At 39.9% G+C, this 11,389-nt stretch overlaps 1 long non-coding RNA gene across 1 annotated transcript; it reads right to left on the reverse strand.

The window, feature by feature from the left end:
• Nucleotides 1-9,607: 9,607 nt before the first annotated feature.
• On the reverse strand, nucleotides 9,608-10,401 carry LOC125906631 (uncharacterized). Its single transcript, XR_007452000.1, has 3 exons — nucleotides 10,175-10,401; nucleotides 9,977-10,067; nucleotides 9,608-9,911 (listed from the first exon to the last, which is right to left on the reverse strand). It is a non-coding gene; the product is annotated as an uncharacterized LOC125906631 (long non-coding RNA).
• Nucleotides 10,402-11,389: the final 988 nt, after the last annotated feature.

Consider the following 11,389-nt stretch of genomic DNA (forward strand, 5'->3'; position numbering starts at 1 on the left):
GTTTTGCCCTAGCACCATTTCTGCAGGAGTTGCCTGTAGATCTTCTTTATGAGTTGCTCTTATTCCTAACAGTATTAGAGGCAGTTTTATCGACCATGGAATCTCCGGATCGGTGGCTTTTATTGAAGCTTTCAATTGTCTATGGAATCTTTCCACCATCCCATTTGCTTGTGGATGATACGAGGTTGTAGTAATATGATGTGTTCCTAACATTTGTGTAAGATGTTCAAAAAGTTTGGACACAAATTGCCTTCCTCTATCTGTTGTTATTCGAAGGGGACATCCGAAGCGAGATATATATTCCTTAACAAAGGTTTTTGCTACTGTTTCCGCTGTTATATCCACCATAGGGTAACATTCCGGCCATCTTGTAAATCTATCAACCACTGTCAACAAGTAAGTGAAATTTTCAGAGCTTGGTAATGGTCCAACTATGTCTATGTGAATGTGTTCAAATCTTCCGGTTGGAAGTGCAAAATTACCCAACTGAGGTCGCGTGTGCCGCTGAATTTTAGCTTTCTGGCAGTTAATACATGATCGTACCCATTTTGCGACATCGGAATTCATAGATGGCCAAAAAAATCGATCAACTACTAGTTTTCGCGATGCACGTATTCCTGGGTGTGACAAATTATGGAGACTTTCGAATGCGGTTTTCCTAAATTGCTCTGGGATGTACACACGTTCCCTACTAGTCGACGCTTCAACAATAAGTTCATTATGTTTGATAAGATTATACTTAGATTTACTTTTTTTGAATTCAATTAATGTTTTTAATTCATTATCTTGCTTTTGCGCTTCCGACAAAATTTTAAGATCACCAAAATTTTGGTGTGTCGTATGAATAGGAATGTTAATTGTTTCTATTCTTGACAGCGTGTCGGCAACAATGTTACTATTCCCTGTGATATATCGTATGTCTGATGTGTACTGTGATATGAAATCAAGTTGCCGGTTCTGCCTTGGCGATTTTTCACTCTTGGATGTGAGTGCTGTTGTTAATGGCTTGTGATCCGTAAAAATAGTAAAGGATCTTGCTTCTAAAAAATGATGGAAATTTTTGATAGCTAAATATATTGCTAATAACTCCCTATCAAATGTGGAATATCGTTGTTGCGTAGGGGTGATTTTTTTAGAATAAAACGCAATTGGCTCCACTCTACCTTCAACCTGCTGTTGCAATACGGCTCCAATGGCCAGATCCGATGCATCCGTTGTTAGTGAATAATGTGCATCTGGTTTAGGATGGACTAACATAGTTGCCTTGGCCAATTTTGCCTTAATTTTGTCTATTGCCTTTTCACAAGTGTTCGTTAATATGAATGTTGATTTATTTTTGTTATTGTGTGATGCTATTAATTCATATAAAGGATTCATTGTTTCAGAACCTTGCGGAATGAATCTATGATAATAGTTTATCATGCCACAAAAGCGTTGTAACTGTTTAACAGAGGTTGGATTTGGAAAGTTTCTTATTATGTTTACTTTATCATCCGAGGGTGTGATGCCTGCCGCTGAAATTTTGTGACCAAGAAATTCGATTTCTTTTGCTCCGAGGATGCATTTCGAAGATTTTATCTTTACATCGTTTTCGCATAATCTATTCAATACAATTTTGAGGTGTTGTTTATGCTCTTCAGCTGAGGAACTGGCAATAAGTATATCATCGATATAAATGAACACGAAGTTCAAATCGCTAAATATACCATTCATAAACCTCTGAAAGGTCTGGCTTGCATTTCTTAGCCCAAAAGGCATTCGTGTAAATTCGAATAAACCGAATGGTGTTGTAATGGCAGTCTTATAAATATCCTCTTCTGCTATTGGGATAAGATGATATGCACGCACAATATCCAACTTTGAAAATATATTGCAACCGCTCAACATCATAGTAAAGTCTTGAATGTGAGGTATGGGATACCTGTCGGGGATTGTTACTGCATTAAGGCGTCTGTAATCTCCACAGGGTCTCCAATCTAAATCCGATTTTTGCACCATGTGCAATGGTGAGGACGTGGGAGAAGACGAAGCTCGGCAGATTCCTAAGTTCAACATGTGTTGAAATTCTGCTTTTGCTATTGGATATCTTTGTCCATCCAACCGACGGGGTTTAGAAAAGGGTAGATTACCTTTTGTGTTAATAAAATGCACCACTGAATGTTTCACTGGAACATTATAGTCAGGAGCAGATAACAATTTGGGATATTGTTTTAAAAGCTCGGCATATTCTCCACTAATGGAGAAGAATTTTGGTGTTGGCGTATCAACCGTAGCAACAGTACCACTTGAGTGGAGTTCGGTCAGTGGGTCGACCAATCGTTTGTTTTGAATATCTATAAGTAATCCGTGCTTGGACAAAAAATCAGCACCAATTATTGGTCTATTAACCTCTGCTAAAATAAATTCATGCCAAAAGGTACGGCGTAGACCAAGGCTAACTTGTATTAGTTTCGAACCATATGCATTAATGGGAGTTCCATTTGCGGCTGATAGAGACTGTACAGGAGACTTATTTAAATTGCCAAAAGTAGCATGAGGCAAAACTGACACATCAGCGCCGGTATCGATTAAAAATGTAAAATTCGAAATAGAATCAAAAATGAAAAGTCTACAGGATTTCGCGGGCTCTTTGCGACCACCTGTCAATGACGCTGAGCCTATTAGTTTTTTACGTTCTGCCTCCAAGCGCATGGTTGTGTGCACCCTCGTGCTTGTTTGCCATACTTCTTATGGTACCAGCATAATGAATTGTTATTAAAATTCGTTTTTTTATCATTCCTACTATTAGACCTGCCATATCTTTTGTAAGGGGCCATATGGTTTGGATTAACTTTTGTTTCTAAATATTGCAGCCTCCGACTGAGGTGCCGTATCTCCTCTATTAAGAGTTCATTGCCACTCATTGCGGTACTCTCATTATCTGTGTCGTTCACGTTATTTGTATTAGTTTTTATCTCACTGATGTTAGATCCTCTTGAAGCCTCCCATATTTTATCCGCAATTTTAAGCAATTCTATAATGTCTTTTTCTCCAACTGAGATTAACGCGACTTCAATTGGTTTGGGTAATCGACCAATCCAGAGTCTCTTAACGAAATTTTCTGAAACATCAGTTGACGTGCCTGCTAGTTGTTTCATTTTTCTGTAAAAATCTGATGGCGAATTGTCCCCCAATTCCGCGTGAAACAGTAGTTTTGAAATCCTTTGTTCCTCACTTGCCGAAAGTCTTTCAATTAATTTTTGTTTCAAAAAGTTATATTTATCAGTAGCGGGGGGAGATTGAATGATGTCCATGACTTTTTCAAAAACGTCTGGTTGCATTGCGCTGAGCAGATGCATGTATTTTGTTCTATCCGACGTTACGTTCCATGTGTCAAAAACTGCCTCGGCCTGAATGAACCAACCGATCGGCGATGTATTCCAAAATGGCGCAAGCTTTACAGTGTAACTTGATATTTCTCCTAATTTAACGTCTTGTTCTACTGTGGGATCGTTTTCCTTAACTGACATTTTAACTTGACTATTCTCACTGTTTAAATAAAAATCTATCACAATGCACTTAATACGATTCAACAACCACGATAAAAACCCGTATAAAAAATTCCTTTCTTTTAGCCTTAGCCTTCCTTCTTTTTATGTGTAACACACACGCACACTTTCACCGATTGTCACCACGTGGATTAGATTCTTGCGAACAATATGTTTGACTTACCCACGGTGGTGAGATGATCCGCGATTCTTGCTCCCCCTTATCGATCGTTGCCTGGTGGTGGGTGAGCTCGAATGCAGCGCTTCTTGTCGATTAGCCTGCGTAATATGCTGCGTGACGTGTAGATGCTTGATGTGTAGATGCGTGATGTATAGATGCGTGATGTGTAGATGCGTGATGTGCTGCAATTCGCTGTTCTTCCCTTGGCACCCTGCTGTGCCGGTATCAAACGTATACGGATGCTAGGATGCGTTTTGGTGTCTTCTGTCTGGGTTGTAGGTGCGCGATGTCGAATGTACTACACAGATGAGCGCAGGTATTGTAAGCGTGGATGGTTTCTTCTGTGTGTATGTGCTTTGTCCGCCGTGCTGTATCGTTGGTGCACGAAATGAAATGCGGAACACGGACGAATCTCTTTCCTATCGTACTGCGCCAGTGTCGTAGGCGCGTGCAGTGTGTCTTGTCAAAACCACATGGAGCTTGTGTGAGAGAGTACAGCGAAGGATTGCATGTGTATATATCGAAGAACAAATACACGTGTTTAAGCAAGTGTATCGACAGTGCTGTTCGACGCGCTTGGTGTGCGTTTGTTCAGGAGCGACGATTTTTTACCGTTTTGCGTCTTTCACGGATGTGTAAAATATGCGTTGTTACACGTATGTAACACGAACTTGTCGCGTGCTTACTTCTTCGGGGTCACCAGTTATGGGAGCTTCGCACAGTCAACCGTACTACTCGGTGGTTTGTAGATCAAAGAGACAGTTTATTCTTTCTTACTTCCTAACTTAACTCTAATTACATCTATCTTTGCTCTAGATAAGTTTAGCTCTAGATAAGCTGAAATTTAGATCGATTCCGATTAGCTTGATTCCGATCCCATCTGAATCCCTACACAAACAAACAAGCAAACTTCATTACTAACAAATTAAATATTCGTTGAACAGTAAAACCCCGGCGCAGCCGCGTAACGGTAACCGCACTTGTTGATGACCCGAGAACCGAATGGGCGGGTGAACGGCCGTCGTGTCCTAGCCGCGATGGCGCGGCCCTTTCGCTCCGTCACACAGTTGCCCTCGACAGACAGCGCGTTTAAAAAAAACTGAAAGCTTTACTTACAATCATCGCGTTTAGGCTTTAATAGCCCTTCCTGTTAAAATGCTGAACGTAATCGTCCACTGATGCAATAATTTTTATGTGTGTTCCATCAACACACATCACAACACCAGCGATACTACTTTTGGAGAAAAAGTATCGTCGTGCATCTTGTTGCTCATTTGATTCCATCGCTTAAGAGATCCATTTGTTCTCAAGAGTATCTTCGATTATGTTCAAGCACATTTCAAAGGCTACCGAGAAAGTAGGCTGGGCAATAGCTACTTTGTAATAATTTCTTGTTCCAGTTTGATAGCTGCCTTCAGCTAGAAATTGCAAAGAAGCGGCCAACATTTCGTTTGGCTTAAGCTCCTTTCCCTTAACCGGGTCTACATCGTCTTCTATGTTAAAGTTAATAGCCTAAATCTTACGGGCTGGGTCATCCGTTTCCTTGTGTACAATATGGCCAGCCCACCTGGCTAGTATGATACGACACGCGACAGTGAGATCGCCGTACTTCTCGTACAGCTTGTTGTTGTATCAGCTCTTCCTTTGCCACTCCACACATACTTGGCCAAACATCCTTCTAAGCATCTTTCTCTCTAACGCGGCTAAGAAAGTTTCGTCATATTTGGACAATGTCCATGTATCTAGAAGGCACTCTAGCAAAGCTTTTTTTAGTATAATAATGGCTTGAAATAAAAAACCTATTTTTTTCCTATTAATATGTATCAGCTCTCTTTTTATAAATAAATTTCCCGAATAAAAGTTGTAATGTGATTTGAAATGGAAATCGTAACGGATTGTCTAGTTGTAGAATTAAAGATCGGAAAGAAAATGTGCAATTTTTAAGTTCTTTTAAGTTCATTTATTTTCCACAATTCACGGTTAGGCCAGGTCGTATCACAATTCATTTTTAAATTCGCTTTGAGCTTATTTCATAAGTAAATTATGTTTGATTGAGACAAAAGAAATTTCTCACGAGTTCGAAGCAACAATATGTTTGTGGCTCCCTGGGAAAAAAACTCCCTTATTCTTGAGAGGATGATGATATAAATTTTATATTAAAATTCTAATTATAAGCAGGGGTGCTCGGGGGTTTTTATAATTTTGGTACACTTAGGTACATAAGCCTCGATGTCTCCAGTTTTCCAATATTTTTTCAGGATTGCATAAACCGTACCTCGTTTTATGCCTAATGTTTTCGAGATCATCGTCGTATCTGCACCATTTTCATGCGCGGCTAGTATTCGTTCGCGGTCAGCTTTGCTAGTAGTGTTATTCTTGCGCCGATTTTGTGGAGCTGTTTCATTTACTTCCTCGTTCGATAAAGGTTCTGCATTAATCGGATTGTCGATAACGTCTGCCATTTCTAAAAACTAATATAAAATATGTTTTTCATAACCACAACTAACAAAGCGTTGAAACAGCACTAATGCAGCTCATGGTACACTTTCAAACTGTTAAGCTACAAAAGTTCTAATAGATTACAGAAAGGAAATAAAAGGCAATACCTGTAGCGCAAATAAAACAAATTCCTATGTACGTCAGCAAATTTATAGTTTTTTTTTTAAATGGAAATGAGCGTGTTTTACTCTTTGCGTTGTGTCCGCCGAAAATCAGTGGGTTTGTATATTTCGTGATCAACAACACAACATAAAAATAAAAAAAACGTTTACCACCTGTTGTTCGATTAAGATTACATTGCAAATGTATGGTACAATCCGTTAACCCTATGATGTATACGTCGGAGACTTGAACAGCAGAGTGACCAGAAGTTCGATCTATTATTTGCATATTCACAAAAAGTAAAGATTTCTGGAACAAAATTAAGGAGAGAAAAAAGAAAACTCTGGTCACCCTTCGGACTTGTCGAAGTGGGGAAAGAATCGTCCGCCCGGTGTAAAAACTTTTGCGGGCTCCCTCGTTAAAATAAAATATGACGTCGTGAAAAATCATTTTGCGCTGGCAAAAATAGCTGCAGTGCAGTGAAAACAACAATGTTTGCGAGTGAAAGTTGACCGTGAGTAAATCAAACTAGTTTGTTGACATTCGATTCTGACTTGTAAAACCCTGTGTCATAATGGGCACAGGGCCTCATCGCCAACGAAAGTCCCTTCTTCCTTCCTCGTTGCCCGGGAATGGCGTCTTCCGGCTTTTACTTCAAGAAGTGGTTGTATGCTTTAGGGGTTATTCGATCTTTTAGGATAACAAGACTAGCATAGTGCCAAAAATATCTTCGGACGACCACTGCTCAGCTCCAAACAAGCCAAACATATAGGTGTGTTAAAAATTTCACATTAATCCTAAATTGATGAGGTGCAGACGGTCGGCGATCATAACATCATGTCGAAATAGAGAAGTATTTCAAGAGATGATGTTTTCTTATTGGGTTCAGGACAGGCCCATGCCTCGATACCTTTCGTTAGTTCTAGACGAAGCAACCACTCTTGGGAAACAAACTACTCATGATACTAAAATTCATTAAAATAATATTCTCAAAACACAATACCAAACAATTTAACAAACATATTACATCAACATTATAGACAAATTTACACAACTTTTCACACATTAGTATGGGATTTGGAACTTTTAATTGATGTAAAACAAATAAACAAATCAATGTTCACCAAAACGCATTTTTAAGGCATTTGCCAACCTTTGTACCAAAATCTGCCACATCCAACCCGCTTGGCAAACTAACTAACTCATTTTAATGCTCTCTCGCCTCCCCTGGCCCTAGTTTTGAAGGAATCATGCGACACACTCGCGCAAGAGATGACACTATGTGTAAAGACGGTCATAATTCGATATGGTCAAAATGCGTCGATTTTCGTTTCATTTATCTGGTAATGATGTTTTCACTTCATCAAAATTTTAAACGTTAACAACTAGGTTGATAACAATAGTTGAAATTTAAATCAGAATAAAATCAATTCATTTGAAGTAAAATAAATTCCATTATACTTTATCATGACCATATGATCAACACTTGTACATAGTGCCATTTAGTTTGTGTTCTTCACTCTCGCGCTGTGTTGTGAACGTTCGAAACTCATTGCCAGAACGAATGCAAATTTCATTTGGGAAGGATTGGTGCCGGTAGATGCAGCGAAAATTTCTTCTTCTTTGGCTCAACAACCGATGTCGGTCAAGGCCTGCCTGTACCCACTTGTGGGCTTGGCTTTCAGTGACTAAATGATTCCCCCCATAGCAGGATAGTCAGTCCTACGTATGGCGGCGCGGTCTATTTGGGGATTGAACCCATGACGGGCATGTTGTTAAGTCGTACGAGTTGACGACTGTACTACGAGACCGGCTAAAACCTACCAGCTACCAGCAACCTTCCAGCAATCCACACGTACACGTACACGAACCGTGCTGTCGATCGTTTGTTGCGAGCTACCTGTATGGAAGAATATAAAATAAAACGCGAATTAATAATCATTTTTAATAATTATTACAAAAATATTAAACCAAACCTTCACAAAAAGACGCTTCGTGTTTTATGACAACAAGACAGCTTGACAGCTTCACAGTGGACCACGAGGCGAGTTTGACCAGCATAGCATTTTGCACTGAACAAAAATTCGAAGTTCGAAAGTAAAATTAAAAACGAACCTCCGGTTTGATTCAATTCAAAAAATTTATTCTGAATCTAAAAACTCTGTGTTAAATTCAGTAAGAATCGTATAAAACGGTTAAATTAGTTTTAGAGGCAAACTCTAAAACATTAATGCGGCGAACCTCTGTGCCGATATATTTCAACCCTCGAAGCCGGCAGTGTAAACTATTCTTTCCATCGGAATCCGCACGTACGTGTGAAACTCGACATACGAAATTTGTGCTCGGTACCGTACTATAGCGTATATCAGATAATGAATTTTATTGCTAAAATAAACTAATAAATTTAGCATTAAATTTGCGCGTAACAGTACCTGTTTAACAACAAAAAACATTTAATGCAAAATTCTGTGGCGATACATTTCAACCCTCGAAGCCGGCAGTGTAAACTATTCTTTCCATCGGAATCCGCACGTACGTGTGAAACTCGACATACGCAATTTGTGCTCGGTACCGTACTATAGCGTATATCAGATAATGAATTTTATTGCTAAAATAAACTAATAAATTTTGCATTAAATTTGCGCGTAACAGTACCTGTTTAACAACAAAAAACATTTAATGCAAAATTCTCTGCCGATACATTTCAACCCTCGAAGCCGGCAGTGTAAACTATTCTTTCCATAGGAATCTGCACGTACGTGTGAAACTCGACATACGCAATTTGTGCTCGGTACCGTGCTATAATAATCAAATAATTAATGTAATGCTAAACTAACGCGCTAATCGTTAGCAAAAAATCTGTAAGCCACGGCGCGCCACCAATCGCAACCTAAAAGGGGCGAGGACAAGCCTCCCATCTATCCGAACAAAAAAAAAACACTTTTCTTTCTTTCTTTTTGTTTATTTTTATATAACAAAAAACTTTGAGGTCTTCGTGGCGTACCGGAACGATGAAACACCAGCAGCTGCAGCTACCAGCAACCTGAAAAAAACAAAACAAAACACTTTAAAATATGAAGGAAATAATAAAACTTATTTGTGATAGAAAACCTACCAGCTACCAGCAACCTTCCAGCAATCCACACGTACACGTACACGAACCGTGCTGTCGATCGTTTGTTGCGAGCTACCTGTATGGAAGAATATAAATTAAAACACGAATTAATAATCATTTTTAATTATTATTACAAAAATATTAAACCAAACCTTCACAAAAAGACCCAGCGCCCTGAATGACCCAGCGTGAGCGCTGAGCACTGAGCTGAGAATGAGGGGAGGCATTCTCAATGCCGCGTTTTTGGGTAATCCTCGCTCCCACCCTTTCTTTCCTTCTCCCAAACGGACCCACCATTCCCGCGAGCGTAGACCGATCAAAAAATTCCAGGAAATTCGGACAGTAAGTGTGCAGTTTTTTATTCACAGAGCTATTCGGGAATATTTCAATTCTTGATGGCGCGTACTGGCGATCAAAACGTTGGCTGCTTGCTCCACCGATGGCGCGTGCTGTTGGAAGAAAAACACTTGCTGTTTGATGCGTTTTCCTAAGGAATGAAAGATAAATCGAGCATTAGAATGGTGAACAAAACTAGGACTATTTAAAACTTACCGATCACGAAGATATTTTAAGTTAAATGGCGACTCTGTAAGCCCGATCCATCTGCTTTGATATGTTATCAGGAGCTTTGGCAATGAAATAGCTAGGTGTGATGGAAAATAATAGAAGAATAAACAAACAATAAAAGCAGTACGATTTTTAGAACACAAACATCATTTGGAAGATTCTTCTTCTTATGCATACACTTACCCGTAGATCATGTAACAAAACATACTGCATTTACGCCTGCGTTGACATCTTTCACGATTTACTTAACCACTTTTCTATTATCATTTAATAATTTTCGCTGCATCTACCGGCACCAATCCTTCCCATATGAAATTTGCATTCGTTCTGGCGATGAGTTTCGAACGATCACAACACAGCGCGAGAGTGAACAACACAAAGTAAATGGCACTATATACAAGTGTTGATCATGTGGTCAAAATAAAGTATAATGGAATTTATTTTACTTCAAATGAATTGATTTTATTCTGATTTAAATTTCAACTATTGTTATCAGCCAAGTTGTTAACGTCAAAAATTTTGATGAAGTGAATACATCATTACCAGATAAATGAAACGACAATCGACGCATTTTGACCATATCGAATTATGATCGCCTTTACACATAGTGTCATCTCTTACGCTTCAGGGTCTCACGCTCAGAGCAAAAATTCTCCTATCTTTGCAACGGTGGGTGCGTTCATCTGTGGAGGGCGGGAGGAGTTCGAGTGTGTGTCTCATGCACACAGCGAAATTTTGGTCAACACCTCGATGGTGGGAGCGTTTTTCCATGGGATGGGGTAGTGGAGTACGAGTGTGTCGCATGATTCCTTTAAAACTAGGGCCAGGGGTAGCGAGAGGCATCAAAATGAGTTACTCTTTGCCAAGCGGGGTGTTACGAGCACGCGCCAACGTTTTAGCCATGAGAATGTATGTGTGCCCACCAAGCAATTTGACATGTCGGCCGACGTCGGATTTGTGCAAATTTGCCCAGTCGGTTTGTATCAAGATTGGAGTCAAATGGCAGTAGGTTTTGACTGAATTGAGTGGCACGAACACTCACGGTAACTCATTTTTCATCTTGGCGGTTTTGCTTTGGCGGTGTGTTTGTATGTGTAGCTCGTGGTACCCTCTCATCCCTCTCTCATCCTCATACCCCGCTCGCCTTACAGTCAATTGCAGGAGAGAGCAAAAAAAATGAACAAGGCTCGCTCGCGCACAGCCTAGCCACGGCTCGCGCGTAGCTTAGCCACGGCTCTTTAAATGTGTGTGTATGCACATGTGTATGATAGTACTGTGTCGCCTGCCTGCGTTGGCTTGCGCGCTCATATGGCCCCATATGGTGGTATTATTTCGCTCACATGTATCGGCTGCTGTATGAGGAGAAGTGGGAGGAGAAGAATGAATATGAATGATCAG

This window comes from Anopheles coluzzii, chromosome 2, assembly GCF_943734685.1.
Source record: "Anopheles coluzzii chromosome 2, AcolN3, whole genome shotgun sequence".
NCBI classification, from domain to species: domain Eukaryota; kingdom Metazoa; phylum Arthropoda; class Insecta; order Diptera; family Culicidae; genus Anopheles; species Anopheles coluzzii.